The 19133-nt window shown below is 36.4% G+C and overlaps 1 protein-coding gene across 1 annotated transcript in view; it reads right to left on the reverse strand.

The window, feature by feature from the left end:
- FRYL (FRY like transcription coactivator) overlaps nucleotides 1-19133 on the reverse strand; it is a 247891-nt gene that overhangs the window by 164559 nt on the left and 64199 nt on the right. The window contains 1 exon segment of the mRNA XM_058547022.1: nucleotides 16388-16519. The gene's annotated coding sequence lies outside the window, so the exon portion shown is untranslated.

A 19133-nucleotide genomic window follows, 5' to 3' on the forward strand; every position in this document is an offset into this window, starting at 1 on the left:
TACTGTCAGGTTTATAACATATGTAGAAATAAAACGTTTGACTACAATAGCACAAAGGATGAAGGGGAGAAAGATAAGTATAAGGTTTCAGGTTCTTAGATTATACATAAAACGTTATGCTATTATTTGAAAGTAGACTGTGGTAAGCTGAAATTCATTTTATAAACCCTAGAGCAACTAGTTTAAACAGGAGAGAGATAATAAGCCAATAATAGAATAAATTAGAATACTAAAAAATATACAATTAATCCAAAAGAAGACAAGGAAAGAGGAGAAAAAAGAAAACAAAACAGATGGGACAAACAGGAAACAAAAGCAAGATAGATTCAAATCCAACCATGCCACTAATTACATTAAATATAAATGGTCTGAACGCTGTATGGAAGCATCATGCCAGGTGCTAAAGGATAATTTAGTGAATAAAACAGATCTTTTTGCCTTTGGGAAGGTCAGGATCCAGTGGTGGAGATAAAGAGTGTGTTTGTGGGTGTGGGTGTGTGTGTCCCCACATACATACATGCAAATATAAAATTACAAATTGTGATTGAGTGCCGTGAAGGTAATAAAGGGGGTATAGCGAAAAAGAAAACCAGATGAGGCCCTCCTGAGGAAGGGTGATCAGGGTGGCCACCCTGAGGGAACAATGTCAAATCTGAAATCTGTTCAGCAGTGGATCTTCTTTTAAACAATGAATCTTTATGTTTAACCTCCAAAAGGAAAACAGATGAAAATCAAAGTAACTCTGGCTGGCCAGGGTTAGAGCACCAGAGTCCTACCTACTTGGTTCTTCCACTTGCCTCAGAAGATTCTCAAAGAACCCCTGACATACCCATAGGGCTCCAAGAAATATTGAAGTCAGTAACTGGATGCTATAGAAAAGTCTGATCAGGAACAAGGTCAGAAAGACCACTTGATTGGTTAGGCAGAGAATGGACTCAAGGAGAACACAGAGGAAGTCAATGGGCTATTTAAACTGCTGAGGTGATAGGCCGGCCCCGTTGCTTAGCGGTTAAGTGCTCGTGCTCCACTACTGGCGGCCCAGGTTCGGATCCTGGGCGTGCACCGACACACCGCTTCTCCAGCCATGCTGAGGCCGCATCCCACATACAGCAACTAGAAGGATGTGCAACTGTGACATACAACTATCTACTGGGGCTTTGGGGAAAAAATAAAAAGGAGGAGGATTGGCAATAGATGTTAGCTCAGAGCCGGTCTTCCTCAGCAAAAAGAGGAGGAGGTCATAGCTATAAAAGAGTTTCTAATAAAGGTAAGTTTTATACAAATGTCACAGATTAGACCAACGCATCACTATATTCACAAAATACCAGCACAAAACTAGTAAAGAAGCATTTTAACTACACTCTATAATTTTGGGAGGGGTTACCTATGCAGCAGTTATATTACTTGTGTATGCCACAAGGTAAAATTACTGTTACCTTCCTGACACAGGATGTTTATTAATAGCCCAACTTGTTCCTAGCTTCTAGTTTAAGTTCTTTGTATATATTTCACACATAAAGCAAAAAAATTGCTTCCTCTGCTCAAAATGAATCAATCCAGACCCTGTAATAATACTTTCTTCTTTGCCCTCACTAACCATATCAATGTGCTATCACTTGGCCCAGGGCTAAGATATTATTATTTCTTGAATGAAAAAAGAAAATCTGCTGGTTCTGAATATATTTAAAATTGATTCTTGAGATCCTAAGAACTCTAGACATCAGAAATTATTTTTAATTGCTTGAAATAATTTTTGAAGATACTGTTAATAAAAATCCAGATTTAAAATTTTCTCTTCAAAAGGCAACTAGTTATTGGATTTGTATTTTTACAACACACACAATGTATGTTCATTGCCCCAAAAGAAACTAGAATTGTTAATAGCAGGATACTTTCATTGTCCACACATACATACAGATGGTATTGAGAAGGAAAGGGTATATGCATTACAACTAGTCAATACTACAGGGAAAGAATAGGTGAAATTCTATGAACCAAGAATAGCTTGAACATACAGTGTATTGTTCAAAGCAGGACATTTTTGAGCATGAAAATAGGCACTATAAACAACATGCTGGAACAGAGATGTAAACCATCAACTGTCCAGGGTCTATGGAGACCTTTGGTCACTGTATCTGTGAAGCACCCATCACAAAGTAAAGGCTCACTATTTCCTGCCAACACGTGCCTTTCTGGATTTTTCCTACATTGTCAGTAGTATAATACGTTTTCAATCAACTAGAGGTTTTTATTGTAGAGATACCTTTGATATTACTCGGTTGTAAAACAAAGGGGTGAGTCAGCAAGGCTGTAATAAAATAGAAAAGGAAGAATCGACATCAGGAGAGGAAAGGAGGTGTCAATGAGCTGCAGAGGCAGCCAATTGCAAAGACGAAAATCACACTTAGGAAGTAGAGTACCAGTAGTGTTAGGAAGAAAAGATGACGAGATTGTCCAGGTTGGGGCAAGCCCAAAACACAGGAAAATGTTTATGCATGGTTAAGCTTAATCATAATGTACTATATTAAAAGTAAATTGGAAGGACCTACCTTCATAATCTTAATATTCCTTAAAGGCCCACTCTAAACCGAGTAAATCAGAACCCACTTTTTTATAAGACCCCAGGTCATTCTTAAGCACATTCAAGTTTAAGGAGAGCTACTTTTAAATTATACTAAAATTAATATTAAACTAAATTAAATATCGATATAAATTAAATTAAATAGTAAATAAATAATACTAAAAATATCATTATCTTGCTTATGTCATTTTTTTGCATACATCTGTATCTATACTTATTTAAAAATAGAGATTGGGAAAATTCAGAAGGCTAAGAAATAATAAAGTGGGGGCCGGCCCGGTGGTGTAGCGGTTAAGTTCGCACGTTCCGCTTTGGCGGCCGGGGGTTCGCTGGCTCAGATCCTGGGCACAGACTTCTTCATTGCTCATCAAGCCACGCTTCTATGTGGCGTCCCACATAGAAGAGCTACAACTCTACAACTATGATACACAAATATGTACTGGGGCCTGGGGGAGAAAAAAGAAAAAGAGGATGATTGGCAACAGATGTTAGCGCAGGGCCAATCTTCCTCAAAAAAAAAAAAAAAGGAACTTGAGCTTTAAAATAAAGAAATAAATTGTTTGAAAAAAAATAGTAAAGAGAAATTTTCTGTATTCCTTACAAAGAACTTTTCAGAGTTTTTTAAAGTTTCTTTATCAGGTAGACTAGAAATATATACCAGCTTATACTTCTTGAGAACAGTACAAGAAATCATCAGGCAGCTTACATAATCTTAAACAAATCACTCTTGAGAAACAGAAAAACCTACCAAAAGTCTAAGTAAAAGAAGAATTTAGAATTTAGGTCAGGTGACTATAATTTACATCTGTAATATTAAAAATTATTTTGGATTGTTTATCTTTAACAGTTTAAATGAATAAATCAATGATGGCATGTTCACTTCACTGACACACAATTTAAAAAAATATTAATTCTACGAGATAAACAGACTGATCCTCATCTTGATTGCCATCTTTCTACAAAGAATCACCTGAGATTGTCTAGGTTACCTTTATAGCTAATTTATTCTTTTAAACAAAAAAATGACTAAGCTTAACAAATTTTATGATTAAGATAAGGCAGTATGTGGGCCGGCCCCATGGTTTAGTGGTTAAGTGTGCACACTCCACTACTGGCGGCCCGGGTTCGGATCCCGGGCGCGCACCAACGCACTGCTTGTCCGGCCATGCTGAGGCCGCATCCCACATACAGCAACTAGAAGGATGTGCAGCTATGACATACAACTATCTACTGGGGCTTTGGGGGAAAAATAAATAAATAAAATTAAAAAAAAAACAAAAGATAAGGCAGCATGTATTCTATCCACATATGTGGCTGTGATAGAGGATGCGGTGATAGAGATGGGTGGAAGGTATAGGTACAGCCTAGCAGACAATGAGTTCCATTGTGGAAAAGTCCATAAAACAAAATGATTGAGGAAAGCAACCATTTCAGAACTCCACATCAGGATACTGTACTAAGGACATACAGGAAATGTGATAAGCCAATAATTATCATCTTTTTTTTTTAAAGATTTATTTATTTATTTACTTTTCCCCCCCAAAGCCCCAGCAGATAGTTGCATGTCACAGCTGCACATCCCTCTAGCAGCTGCATGTGGGACGCGGCCCCAGCATGGCCGGAGAAGAGGTGCGACAATGCTCGCCCGGGATCCGAACCCGGGCCACCAGCAGCAGAGTGCACACACCCAACCGCTAAGCCATGGGGCCGGCCCTAATTGTTATCTTTAAAGAATAAACCATCTGGCCTTCCACGAATAGTCACAGAATCACGTATTTTTTTTTAACTGGAGAGACTTTCAAGATTACATAATCCCTTAAATTTTAGATGAGACAACTGAAGCCCAGGGAGGATAAGTGATGTCATTGGATCCCAAATAAAAGCAAGAAATATTTATTGAACACCTACTACAGATAAAATACTATTCTAAGGGTTATAGAAAATACAAATAAGTAAAATAATGGACCCCTTCTTCAAAGCTTCCATTCTCTGCTTCCCAGGTAAGATACCTGCATGTAGCTCTCTGATGTCAGTAAAATTCTTTTCCATATTCTAGGTTGGGGTTGGAACACATTGGCCCACAGGCCAAATCTGGTTCATCACCTGTTTTTGTAAATAGAGTTGTACTGGACACGGAGACAGACATTCATTCATGTATCATCTAGGCTCCTTTGGCTCTACCAAGTCAGAGCTGAGTAATTGTGACAGAGACTTGTGGCCTGCAAAGCTGAAAGTATTTACTACCAGCCCTTTACAGAAAAAGTTTGTCAACCTCTGTTCTAGATCATTATTTGCTCAGTTTGAGGGTTTTTTTTCTTTTTTCATTTTGAAACTAATGGAAGGGTGATTTTGCCTCCGAACTACTGCCCACTGTACTAGATGGTTTTGAAGGAAAAGCCAGTGGGCTAAATATGGAAACTGACAGCAACTCTTGGTAACAAGTGAAAACTTGCTCTGGCATATAAAGGACAAGAACCAAAGGACTGAGGACTCTAACATTCAACAAACATTTACTAACTGCTCAGTAACTGCTTGCCATTGAGCTAAGCTCTGGGGCCACCCACATAAATAAGACCAACTCAGTTCTCAAAGAACTCACTATCGGGTAAAAGAAACAATACTTTTATATTAAATGGAATAATAGAAGCTAGTTGACAATGAGTTAGAGTCCTCACATACAGAATAATTAACTGAGGTTGGGGGTGAGGGAAATATTCAACCCCAAAGATAGTCACAAAGAGACTTCTATTCCCCCTGCAGAGTTCTAGTCACAGGAAGCGTATAACTATCTATAGTTGCCTCAACCCAAAGCCTATTACTTGTACATGGATGGTTAACCCTTGGACTGTATGTTGCTTCCTGAATTCTTTTATAGCACATTTTATTTTTGTTTAACTTTTCTAGTATATTCTTTTAGTTACATTTTAAACTTACACTTAGTTTTAGTCATCTTACTATTTCACTGTTTTTTTTTAACCTCATCTTTATTATTTTCTTTAGTATCTTCCAATATAGGTATTATATTTTATCATCTTATTCATCTTTTTACACCTTTGTTATTTCAGTATGTTTTGCCTAATATTTATTCAGTTATATACTTTTCTTAGCCTCTTTTGTTTCAACTATTTTATCTTAGATACAATACCTCCTTCCTTTTGCTTCTTAAGTGAGGAATAAGCAGGGGTGATCATCGAAATAGGGAGCCACCAGGAAGGTAACTGAACAATTTGAGCAAGCCCAGCCTCAGAATGGAGGTGGGTCCTGGGGGTCCTGCTGTGCCTAGGACTTACCCTTTAGTTGATGAAACCGGGCGTGGTGCAAGAGGGTCCTGGGGTTGGAGCAGGAGGACTGAAGCAGCAGGAGCATTTGGGGGAGGAGATGGAGCTGTAGTTGAATATCAACTGATACGAGGAATTGTAATATTTTAACAACCAGTATCGCCCTGCCAGTACACACTGGATAAATATCAGTTCTGTGATTAGGAAACAGCAGAGTACGTGGGATAGAGAGGAAGCTATTCCAGGTCCCTTAAAAAGGAAGACAGATACATTTATTTCAATTGTTTCTTGCAAGTCCTTTCTAAAAGCCAAAGAAGACCCTGATCCTAACTCTAGCCACACTTAAAAAAGTTCCAATTTTTTGTTTTTTTGTGTGTGTGAGGAAGATCAGCACTGAGCTAACATCCGATGCCAAGCCTCCTCTTTTTTAGCTGAGGAAGACTGGCCCTGAGCTAACACCTGTGCCCATCTTCCTCTACTTTATATGAGACGCCGCCACAGCATGGCTCTACAAGCAGTATGTCGGTGCGTGCCCGGGATCTGAACTGGCGAACCCCGGGCTGCCGCAGCCCAGCGCGAGCACTTAACCGCTTGCGCCACCGGGCCGGCCCCAAAATGTTCCAATTTTTAAAAATATACCTCCATGTAACTTGAGAAGACAGCCTAGAATGAGCCTTCTTTAAGAAGTGTTAGGCTAACTTGAAAAACAGCCGAGAGAAACTACCGAAGCAATACTGTTGTGCTAACTTCTAAAAACCTTTGTATCTGAACCACACCATCATTCGGCAGGAGTTATGTGCAAGAGCACACACTGTGGACAGAGAAGGAAGCACAGGAAAGGGTGTTGCAACTCAAGCTCCCATGAACTGTCACATAGCTATAAATCACACGCTAACATTTTTTGGAATTATGTACAATAAAAGACATGGATCCAAATTCCTAGAATATTTTCTATGATGGAATGCTCCAAGGATAAATTCTAGTTAAATTTGATTCATCTACCTCCAAGTCAAACATCCAAAAGCTTGTGTAAATAATAATAGCCACCATGTTTTGAACTATGCGTCAATTCTGCTGCTGTTTTTTTGTAATCTTGAAAACAATGCTACAAAAACGATATCACTCAAGTTGATAGGTGAGGTTAACTGGCCTAGAGAGATTAAGCAGCCTGTTCAAGGACACACAGCCAGTCACTGGTAGAGCTCAGCTCAGTCTGGATCAAAGCCCCACTCCACTCCTTTCTCAGTACTTCACTGCCTCCCATTACGCCTGTAGGTCTTCCCAATATCTCTCCTCCATCGTGAGAATTCTCACAGATTCAGAGAAGGCATGAATATAACAACCCAAAAAGGCTTCTCCTACATCCTTCCATGATTACAGACTGAAAAGTACTACAAAGGCCCTCTTCAGTAAGGGAACTTACTATGAAAGCCCAATGCTTCCAATTCCCATTTGCATAAGCAAGAAGAGCTCCGGAACTCCTTCATACACTTACACAGTAAGTGCCAGGTATCATTTGGATCAGGCCAGAAATTTCATAGCAGACATTATTACTTGGAGCTCAGGTTCTTCCACAACATCGCCCTCCCCAACAACCTTTTTATCACATTTGAATTCCAAACGATTCTGCATTTCCTTTGGTCTGTTATCGCTACAAGCATTTCAAGTGTCAGAAGAAAATCTCATCTCAATTGTCTCCCAGGACCTTCTCTAAATTCCCTGTTAATAGTCCAGTCTCTGATGAAGACTTAAATGACTCTCTACTCATCTCATTCCCTTCTAAAAAGAAACTGGCCTGCCATGGTATTCCTCTACCCAATATAGGGCAAATCAACAAAAAGGAGCTATTCTGGAGATACAAAATTTAACCACTGAGAGCAATGGTTCTGCAAAAAGCAAAGCTGAAAAGATCACTTATTCAGGAAATCCAGTTTAGTAACAGTTAGCTTCCCCCTTTCTTTACTAGTCAACTATAGACAGCAGCGATTAAAACTCAACCAAAAGACACTTGGAATTTTATAACAACTGCTACATTTTGGTTTGTCCCTGCTAGTGAGCTGTGCTATATACCTCAGGAGAGGTAAACCAGTATACTATTTAAATGTTTCTATCTCGTGGAGTCATTAACACTTTGTAATGAAATGGAAATGGTATCTCAATGTATGTCTTAATTATTTTTGTGACAGTCATGTGAAACAGCTATTCATTTTATCAGCTTATTTAACCAGAGTGTTATAAAAATAATTAACAACTGTTCATTAAAGTGAAGCACAGGGTCTCAAAGAGTAATGCTTAATATACAGTAGAAATAAAGTTTTTTCCTAGTGAAATGTAGCTCTTAATTAAAATGAAAGCACCAAGGGGCCAGCCCCGTGGCGCAAGCGGTTAAGTGCGCGCGCTCCGCTGCAGCGGCCCAGAGTTGGCAGGTTCGGATCCTGGGCTCACACCCACGCACCGCTTGTTACGCCATGCTGCCATGCTGTGGCGGCGTCCCGTATAGAGTAGAGGAATATGGGCACAGACGTTAGCCCAGGACCAGTCTTCCTCAGCAAAAAAGAGGAGGATTGGCATCAGATGTTAGCTCAGGGGTGGTCTTCCTCACAAAAAAAAAAAATGAAAGCACCAAAAAAAGCATATGTTCTTTAATGGAACTATTAAACTTGATTGATACACTAGTCTTTTAAAAAATATTTTATACACAAAGACTTAAAAACATCAAACACTGCAATGAGATGGAGCAGAGGGAGCAAATGCCTGACTTTAAAACAATGGCATGGCTATACCACTCAGTAGCCGAAAACCCTCAAATAATTTGGTTAAGCCTCCCTGAACCTTTAAAACTTTGTATAACAACCTATCTCACTGGGTTTTCAAGAGGACTTAGATAACACTTGCTCATTCAACCAATACTTATTGAACAACTATTATGTTCCAAGCCATGGAATGTATCAGTAGACAGAGCAAACTCTATGCTTAACATATTCTATTTGAGGAGGGGAAAGGGGACAGGTATGCACTAAATAGGTAGACAAATGAGAGCATTTAAGTTAATGGTAAAACAAAACAAGAAAACAGTACCCAGAATACAGAAGGCGCTCAGAAGTTTCTTTCACCCTTAAGGTTGATATACACTTAGTTCTGTATCATTATCTCTGTTCTTGGTGAATTATAAAAATGAATCTTATAATATACACTCATTTATTAACTTACACTCATTTATTCTTGACTCCAAACAGAATGAACAACAACAAGAAAATTAAGGTTGATTCCATCAGAATAAAAATAATCCAATCCTGGAGATACAAGGACTTGGCAGCTGTCACAACAGAAGCCTGTGGAAACATACTGCCTGATTCTTAGGATCTGACTCATGACTATGCCTAACATTCATTGTTCTTCAGTGATCAGACAACATTGTAGTATACCCTAAATCAGTGAAGGGCATTTTCTCCCCACCAATTTTTATGGTTGAAGATAAATATTAGTAGAATTGGCAGAAATAATACCTATCAGTGAACAGTCTTCGATTGACATGATTAGGACTCTACACAAAAAATATATGGATATTTAAGCATCGTATGAATAAGATTACACAACATGAATATGTGAACATTTTGATTCCTTTTTTTAGTTAAGGAAGTAGGAAGAGCAAATAAATGATTTACTTCTTTAACAAAATTGCAACATTTTACATCTATATACAATAGAGTCCTTTCTAAATTACAACTGTTAGCTAATCATTTAGTTAAAAAGCTCTATTAAAGTAGGAATCAGGGGAATAAAAGAACAATAGGTCCACTAAAGGTTTTGTTTTAACTTAAAATATAAAATCTGCTTTATTCCCTAGCCTTTTGATATAGTGCCAAGTCTTTGTCTCTCAAGGTGAATTTGCTGATTACACCACTGTCTTTCTTGCCTAAAATTCAACCCATGTACATCATCTATGATTTCCAGTTTCAATTTCTTCCAAGTGGAGTGCGAAGTTGAAGGTATGTGAGGGCAAATCCTTCCAATCTTGTACATTCCTCTGGCCGACTTGTAATTCAAAAGCAAACTTTTTTAGGAATTCACTTTTATGGAGTCTGACCAAAGCATTCAATTTTGTTTACACTGAAACAACTTTTTTCAGTCTCATACTTCACTAAATTATGTAATACCTAATTAAATTACATGATCATAATTATAAGTATAACTGGCAAAAACAGGTTTGGTTTAAAACACAACCAACTCTTGGTAAGTCCACAACTCAACCTGCTGGGAGCAGAAATGTCAGCGGGGATTTGAACAGTGTACAGTGTACTATGGGCATTTGTTAATATATTTTACAGAGAAATAGAGGATTTCTGGTAAATCCACAGTGGGTTGTTTGAGAATTTCTATAAAAAATTTAAAAATACTAGGTTACTTAATATTTAGAGAAAGTTAAAAAGTTTATCAAAAGCAAAGAAAAATGTTCCTCAAAATATCAACCCCTACAAATACCTCAAAATTCTAAGCATATTTTTATTAAAGAAACCATAAGCATCTATAAATACTTCTGGAGCTAAAAGCAGCAAGTGAATTTCTATATACTGCAAACTAGCTTATTCTCAATTGATCCTCTCACAAAAGTACAATGATCAATCCATATTACAATCTTGTCTAACATCCCTTAGAAATAACTTTTTAAATCTTTAACTAATAATTAAAGGGGTTGGAAACCACTGATCTAAGTAAGTACTACGAGATTACATACCAGTTTCTCTCTAAAAGAACAGTTCTTTCTTATATTACTGATATGAAATCTCTTCATATTCCTGATTTCTCCTCATTAAATGAACAAAACTGTAACGCCCCTTAAAAGAACTGTTCCCAGTCATGTTTGCATAACTTCTGGCTAAACTACTGCATTATCTCTATCCCAGAACCACCAGTAAACAGGAAGTAAAATCCATTCATGCTGAGTTGTATGTAACCTATGTATAGGCTGGTGAGAACCATGTGGCTTTTATTCTTATAAAACTATAAATTTAGTATTAAATCTTGAGAGTCAAGAAAAGGACTTTGATCAGTAAATTTAAATTTAAGAACTAGACACTTTAAAACCAAATCTTCAAAAGAAATTGCCAAAGAAGTCCTTGAAATTAATTTTAATAGTCATTCCCTAAAGTTGAATTTTATTTTTGAAGAGAAAACTAGGCAAGAGTTTTTCCAGAAAGAACCTGTAGCCTCTGAAATTTCAGACAACAGGTTCTTCAGTATTCCATGATTTTGCTTTGTTTTGACTGTGATTAGTAAAAAGATATAAACTATGGGAAATTTTAATTATTAAATTTAGTGCTTATTTGCAAATTAACATAAATTACAAAATCTAATTCTTACACTTTATAACATGTATGCTATGTTCAAAAATGTGTAAGGTAGTCTTAAAAAAAAGGAGCCATTTTAAACCAATGGGCATAGTATATTACATTTAAATACAAAGTCCAACCATATAGGCTGAGGTACAGTGAAGAAAACAACTAAATGATTCAAGACTGAAAGTTAAAGGAAAAGCAAATTTTTAATAACTTACATAACTGCACATATTAATATATTCATATTTTTCATTTATGCCTATATACACTGTAGAACACAATACTAAGTGCTGAATGATTTACAGATTTTAATTGAAATTAAGAGGCACTAAGATTTTAGTGGCCTCACCTCCCCTTCATCTCCCCAAATGAGTGAAGAGGATAAAAAAATGACTTCTAATACCAGTACATTGTAGATATCAATATATAGTTCTCTTTAAAATTTAGAAGCTCCTTCTCCTTTCTTTTACTTAATTGATATTTTTAAAACAGAAAGTATGGATTATCATAAATATGACCCTATTTTTTAAATTAACAAGAAACAGCGTTAGGAAGAATACAAAGAAATAGGGACACTCTTATCCTGTCCTGGGGAGCTTAAATTGAGAAATTTTTGAAAGGTAACTTGGCATTGTCTACCAAATTTCAAATGCACACAGAAATTTATACTAAGAAGCAATCATACAAAGGCACAAAGCAATATATAAATGGATATTTATGACATTATTTTTAATAACTAAAAATTAAAGTCATTCTAAATGTGTATCAATAAGGGGCTGATTCAATAAATTATTACATCTAAGCAATGGAGTGCATTTTAAAGGAGAAAGAAAGATGTTTATGATGTATTAAATGAAAAAGCAAGTATCAGAATAGTTTGGGTAGTAAATCTCTCATTTTTAAATTCTATAAATAAAAATGTATATGTGTATATTAAAATATCCATAGAAAACAGCTGTAAGAATATATATATTGAACTTGCAGAGAGTTTACAGAAACTCTCTTCTTTCTACTAAATATTACATTAATTTGTGAGAGCAGTTATTTATTCCCTAAAATAATAAAATTCATAATTATATGGAACATTTTAACACTTTAAAGTGTTTTAGTCAAAAATTTTCAAACTTAAAGCATTTCCCTTCTTTTTCCTAAAGAAATTTCCCTTTCAATATCTGCTAGTTACTATACGCAAAACTGATTTTTATCCTAACATAAAATGAATATCATCCTCTCAAACTTTAAAATGCATCAGATTTAACTTTGCAGGATTAGATGAAACAAAGATAGTGATGCAAAATCAGCATCATTATATTCAAAGATGTGACTTTTTTTATATTTCATTCCAAATATTCAGTTTCTTTCAGACAAAAGAATGGGACATAATTTTTAAACAAAATTTAAGTGATAAATAAAACTCAATAACTTATTTTTCATTTACATATCCTATAGGTTGTAACAATAACATTTTTTCAATAAGTGTACACTTCATCATCAAAATATTTTCCAAAGATCACCAAACTGTTAACTTTATTAATGGCTTTATCTTGATATATAGCATCAATATTTCTCCATGTAAACTCAAAGCAAAAATTCTGATACTGAAAATATTTAGACCAATTTCATATTTACTGTAGTAAACATTTTTTAATATTTAAACTTGAGTTTCAAAATAAAGATTTATGCTCACAAGAATTCATACTTGCAAAAATAATTTTACTTTCCTAAAATACTTTTGAAAAGATTGAAAGTAATACATTTTTACTTTACCTAGTTGTTGACGTTGCTGTTTGTCATAATTACTATGACAGATACTGATTCCGTCTTCCTCATCTACAATCTTCTCTAATGAAGACAAGCTAAGACGTCTCATCTTAAGCAATCTTGGGGAACTTTCCTGAAAACTATCTCTAGCATTCAAAACCACATCTCCCGAAAGAATGGGAGGAACAACTTTCTTTAAAAAATCCATTTTAAAGTTATCCTACATTACTAGACCCACAAGCACACATAAAGGAGCTTGTACCAACTTCCTTGATGAGAAGGTAAGGTACACTATTTGTGTCAAAGAGCAAAGAAACGTCATATGAACTTAGGTGGTGCTAAACACCAGTAGGTCAACTGCCAGCTGTTTTGAAGCTGATTTCCAGGACATTTGCTGTTCATACTGATAACAGACCAAACAGCTACAAACCATGAAACTGCACTTCATATTTACATATATGTGAACATGCATAATGGGTGTTAACAGCAATATTGAGACTATAAAGTGTTTAGCATCGACCCAGTAAAAACCTACACTGTGATAACGTTAAGACAAATTTACTTAGGACTGAGTTGTGTGTTCCCTTTAAATAAACTTATGGCTGAAATGTGAAACAGTAACTTGTATTCAAAACATAATTCTTACCATTCTGAAAATTCACTAATAGACCTCAGGGACACCAAGTTTTATGGGACATGAAAAGGAATAACGTAAAACTTTATATTGTATTATGAACATTCCAATATACTTTTTTTTTTTGCAGGGGAAGATTTGCCCTAAGCTAACATCTGTTACCAATCTTCCTCCTTTTTTCTTCTTTCCCCACCCCAGTACATAGTTGTGTATAGTTGTAAGTTCTGGTTCTTCTGTGTGAGCCACGGCAACAGCACAGCTATTGACAGACAAGTGGTGTGGTTCCATGCCTGGGAACCGAACCCAGGCTGCTGAAGTAGAGTGCACCGAACTTTAACAGCTAGGCCATCGGGGCTGGCTCTCCAATATATATTTTTGTTTGTTTGTTTTTTTTGGTGAGGAAGATTAGCCCTGAGCTAACATCTGTTGCCAATCCTCCTCTTCTCACTGAGCAAGATTGGCCGTGGGCTAACATCTGTGCCCATCTTCCTCTACTTTATATGGGACGCCGCCACAGCATGGCTTGATAAACGGTGCGTAGGTCCGCACCTGGGATCCAAACCTGCAAACCCCAGACCACCGAAGTGGATGGCACAAACTTAACCACTATGCCACCTGGCCGGCCCTTCCAATATAATTTTTAAACACAAAAAAAACTCCTCAATACAATCAATTGTAATTATCAGTAGTAGTGATAGAAACCTTGGCATGAATTACCAAAAAAAAAAAATTGATAATTTAAAATAAATGGATCTAAGAATATAAAGTTGAAGAATTTAAAGCATAAATATTTAATTCAATAAACCCAGTAATCAACCTTACATAATTTATTTCCAGATAACTGAGCATTCTACTATTTTAAAATAGCAAAAGTAGCTGATCCTACTGCCTTAATGTAATCCAGAAGCATGACAAAATACACCAGTGAAAGGTGCCGATATAAGACTTTGAGAACTGAAATTAATACCTTCTTTTCTCTCTTCCTTTGCCTGCCCTCTGGTGGGGGTACTAAGTGATCAAGAAGGAAATGAAAAAGCAAAGGGAACAGATAAGGCGTGAACTCCCTAAGTAATCAAATTTATAACTTTGAAGGATAAACATTTTAATAATAAAAAAAACAAACGTGATTCACTTAGTGAAACACAAGCACAATCTTGTTCTTCCAATACTTAACATGAAAATCATGTTTCATATGATTTTCACATGAAAATCATATTTCAAAAGATGAAGCATAAAATTGTCTATATAGATATCAGGAAAAATTGCCGTAACATGAAAACAAGTAAATTTCTGGTTCTGAATTGCTGAGTTTTTAATCCTTATTCTTCTACCACATTAATGATGAAGCCAATTATTCTTTTTTTTTTTTAATTATTTATTTATTTATTTTTCCCCTAAAGCCCCAGGCAATAGTTGTATGTCATAGTTGCACATTCTTCTAGTTGCTGTATGTGGGACGCGGCCTCAGCATGGCCGGAGAAGCGGTGCGTCTGTGCGCGCCCGGGATCCGAACCCGGGCAGCCTGCATCGGAGCGCACGCACTTACCCGCTAAGCCACGGGGCCGGCCCTGAAGCCAATTATTCTTTAGCTCAATCATTTAAAAGATATTACTTGAAGGTCCTCTACATGTAAAGCATTAATATTAAGTTAGTATTAAGGTTCAGAGAAAATTTAGAGGGTTTATTAATGCAAATTCTACCTCAGGGAATTCTACAGTAAAAAGGAAGGAAAAACAAAAAAGACTCAAATTTCTTGCCCTAAAGCAGGACTGCACCTACTATGAAAAAAATGTTGACTTTTAAAAAAAACTTCTAAGGAGTAGATTATCTCTTAATCCTTGAGCATAAAAAGATAAAAATTCATATCTGCTCAGCCTATTCCCCACATACAGAAAAAACAAGTGGTTATCTGTATGCCTTAATATAGAAGTTCTTACTGCGTCTTCCGGGTTGTTTTTTTCCTCTTTACAGATATGATCTCATGTTCTTTACAACTATGTTTGTGGTTTCCCTCAGGTCCCTTTGCAGGTCCTCCTTATCTGTGGAACCCAGAAACAGTGCATATATATATAACACACGCTGATTACAGAGGGCAAGTTACCTTCACGTTTGTTCATGATATGCAAAACAACAACCTGTGTCACTGTTAACCCCACCTTCTAAACTGCACTTTCAACTGGGGAAAGGAGGGGCAAGGATTAGGTGTTATAGAAGAGATACAAGATTTTTCTCACCTTTCCTTCGACAAATATTTGCTGAGCAGCTTCTATAATGGCCTGTGCAAAATGCAAAGGCACTGAGGATATGTCTCTATCCCCAAGAAGCTTACTGTTTACGAAGGGAAAGGAACTCGCACAACTACATACTCCCTGTAGGGTTGGCCAAGGCTTTGTTGAGCCTGCATTGCAGTTCAATTTCCTCTGTTCAACTTGCTTCCTAACTCCCTCTCTTTACGGGCATTGATCTCTAATAAACATCCTGGAAGCCAAACTCCTTTTCAGCATCAGCCTTGGGAGGACCCATCCTCCGACGTACAGCACAGGGGAAAGCATGGCGTTCCAGAGACAAAACCGTATCCATTACTAGCTGAATCTATGAGCAAGAAATGCCATAAAGCCTGTTTGCATGTTGATATTTCTAAGGTCTTGGGTTGATTATCACAACTTTGAACTCCTGGTATAATAGTTACAGGATTAAAAAATTATAATAGAAGCTAGTTGCTCAAATACAGCATTTAAAAATCTTTTTAGACCTCATAGTCACTATTCAGCCTTTAGAATATTTATTATAATCTTACCGTAGAACTCAAGACAGTAATTTCTTGGTGGTAACTTGGATCATCTAATCCTGACTGTGGGACTCTTGAGCAGTTTTGAGAATTAAGCATTTAGGTGTTAATGATCCAAGATTCAAATAAATGGCTTCGGCTCTGAAGAAAAACAAAATGCAACATTTACATATTAGATATGTTGATAATAAGTACATTTGTCTGTTACTCATATCCATTCTTACTTCTGAATATATTATATAGCAGTGTCACTAGTGCTGCAATTATCCTCTCTCAATGTTGCATTACATTTTTTTCTAAATTTTTATTATGAAAAATTTCAAACTAATGCACAATTATTGAGAATAGTAAAACAAAGCCACCATTATTAACTCATGGCAAATCATGTTTCATTTATATCCCCCCCACCACCACTACCCCACCACTCTGGATTATTCTAAAGCAAATTCCAGACATTATACCACTTCCTCTATAGATAATTCTGTATGTCTCTCTCTAAGACAAAGATTGGCTTTTTACACACAAACTGATATTATAATACCTACAATAAATTAATTTCTTTATAACATCAACTATCAATCAGTGCTCAAATTTCCCCAACTGTCTCATAAGTGTCCCCAAGTGTCTCACTAAACAGTTTGTTCTAATTCAAATCTAAACAAAATCCATACAGGCAATTGTTACTGTGTCTCTGAAATTCCTTTTAATCTATAGTTTTCCCCATTTCCTTCTTCTCTTTGTAGTGACAAATAATGCTTTTATTAGCCAATGATTGAACTAATACATCAATATCTTAATACATCAATACCTTAATAATACGTTTAATACATTTTTATTTTATTCACTAAAATAAACAGATTTGCCAAACAGTTCATATATCCACTAGGCCCAATATTTATCCCATTACAGACAATGTTTGAGACACATATTTTTCAAAGTCCAATTATAATAACTCTGAAGGGGTCATGGATTGTGAACTACTGTATCATATCTGTAATAATTTGATGGTTACTAAGATTGAAACTACTGACCACAGGGAGTTATCCTTTTACCAAATATAAGGACTCACACGTAATCGTGCACATTCCATGTTTTTATTACCATTAAAGGTCTTGGTATTTTTCAACAGTTAAATAGGCCACATTTTATTTTATTTTGGTTGTGAGGAAGATCAGCCCTGAGCTAACATCCATGCCAATCCTCCTCTTTTTTTGCTGAGGAAGACCGGCCCTGAGCTAACATCTATTGCCAATCCTCCTCCTTTTTTTTCCCTTTTTCTCCCCAAAGCCCCAGTAGATAGTTGTATGTCATAGTTGCACATCCTTCTAGCTGCTGTATGTGGGACTCCACCTCAGCATGGCTGGACAAGCGGTGCATCAGTGCGTGCCCAGGATCCGAACCGGGGCCGCCAGTAGCGGAGCGTGTGCACCTAACCGCTAAACCACCACGGGGCTGGCCCCCTAGGCCACAGGTTAAATCTGGCACTGAAACAAACTAATCTCATTTTAGATCGTAACTGGTTTCTTACTATTTTCTGTTGTTGTTGTTAAATGAATTTAATCCTCAACCCAACCGAAAGGACTAACTACTCTCTAAAGGATTAATTTTGTACTTAAACTTCTTAATTTGAAATTCCTTTAGCCATGTTAGAAAACTATAAGGATATTCCAGGCATAATCAACTAAATCATAACTAAAACCAAACCTTTGAAGCCAAAACACTGGTAAATATGAATAAAATACTAATTCATATGCATTTGTTCATAATCAATATCATCCAGACTTCCTAGAATTTTTGACCGCCCACTAAACATTTCTGAATCTACTAACAACATGACATCTACAATTCTGCCATAATTCTTGATACTTTATTTTATCCTACGTTCATGGAATCCTTTCTCCTTCAAAGCAAATAAAGCTTATGTGACGAACAGCATATCATTTCTGTAGATGGTGGGTAGTATAGTCATGCATTGGTCTATATTTAATGAAATTTAAACTATTTTTCGCTTCATTTTCTAGGACAAATCACAAAACCAACTACTACCGGAGTAACAGGCAGTTCTAAGAATACTGCCGCAATTTCAAATAGGATTGATTTGTATACCACCATCTCTGGGTCTTTCGTTTTGCTTCTCTTTTGAATAATCTTCTATTCAGGGACAGCAAGAGCTAATGCCATGCTTTTTATGTTTTCTCTTCTTGTAACCACAGTGTCAGAGCACTGCATCATTTTAAGACTTCCCAATGTTTGTCTGGAATTTTCAACACCTCTGTAGTAGATACACAACCTTCCTATTTTCAACTTTCACTTTTGATAAAATAAACATATGTCTTTGGTTACCCTGGAAAATATTTGGTTTATACTTCTCTGGCTTTCTTTATAGGTTATAATCATTTTTAGCAGAGATAGATTCTTCTTGTTTTTGTCTTGGTTTTGGGGTTTTTTTCACATGTCAATTGCTTTTTCATCTTGTTTCCATATATATTATTTAAGATGGGACTTGTTTTTATTTTCATTTCACTTGATTAATTTGAAGAATATTTTATCTACAAGAAAAGTAATTTTTTTTTTTTTCACTGAGGAAGCTTCACTCTGAGCTAACATCTGTTGCCAACCTTCCTTTATTTTGTATGTGGGTTGCCGCCACAGCACGGCCGCCAACGAGTGGTGTAGTAGGTCCACACCCAGGAACCGAAGCTAGGCTGCGGAAGTGGAGAATGCCAAACTTAACCACTAGGCCACGGGGCTGGCC

Source organism: Diceros bicornis, chromosome 8 (genome assembly GCF_020826845.1).
Source record: "Diceros bicornis minor isolate mBicDic1 chromosome 8, mDicBic1.mat.cur, whole genome shotgun sequence".
Classification (NCBI taxonomy): domain Eukaryota; kingdom Metazoa; phylum Chordata; class Mammalia; order Perissodactyla; family Rhinocerotidae; genus Diceros; species Diceros bicornis.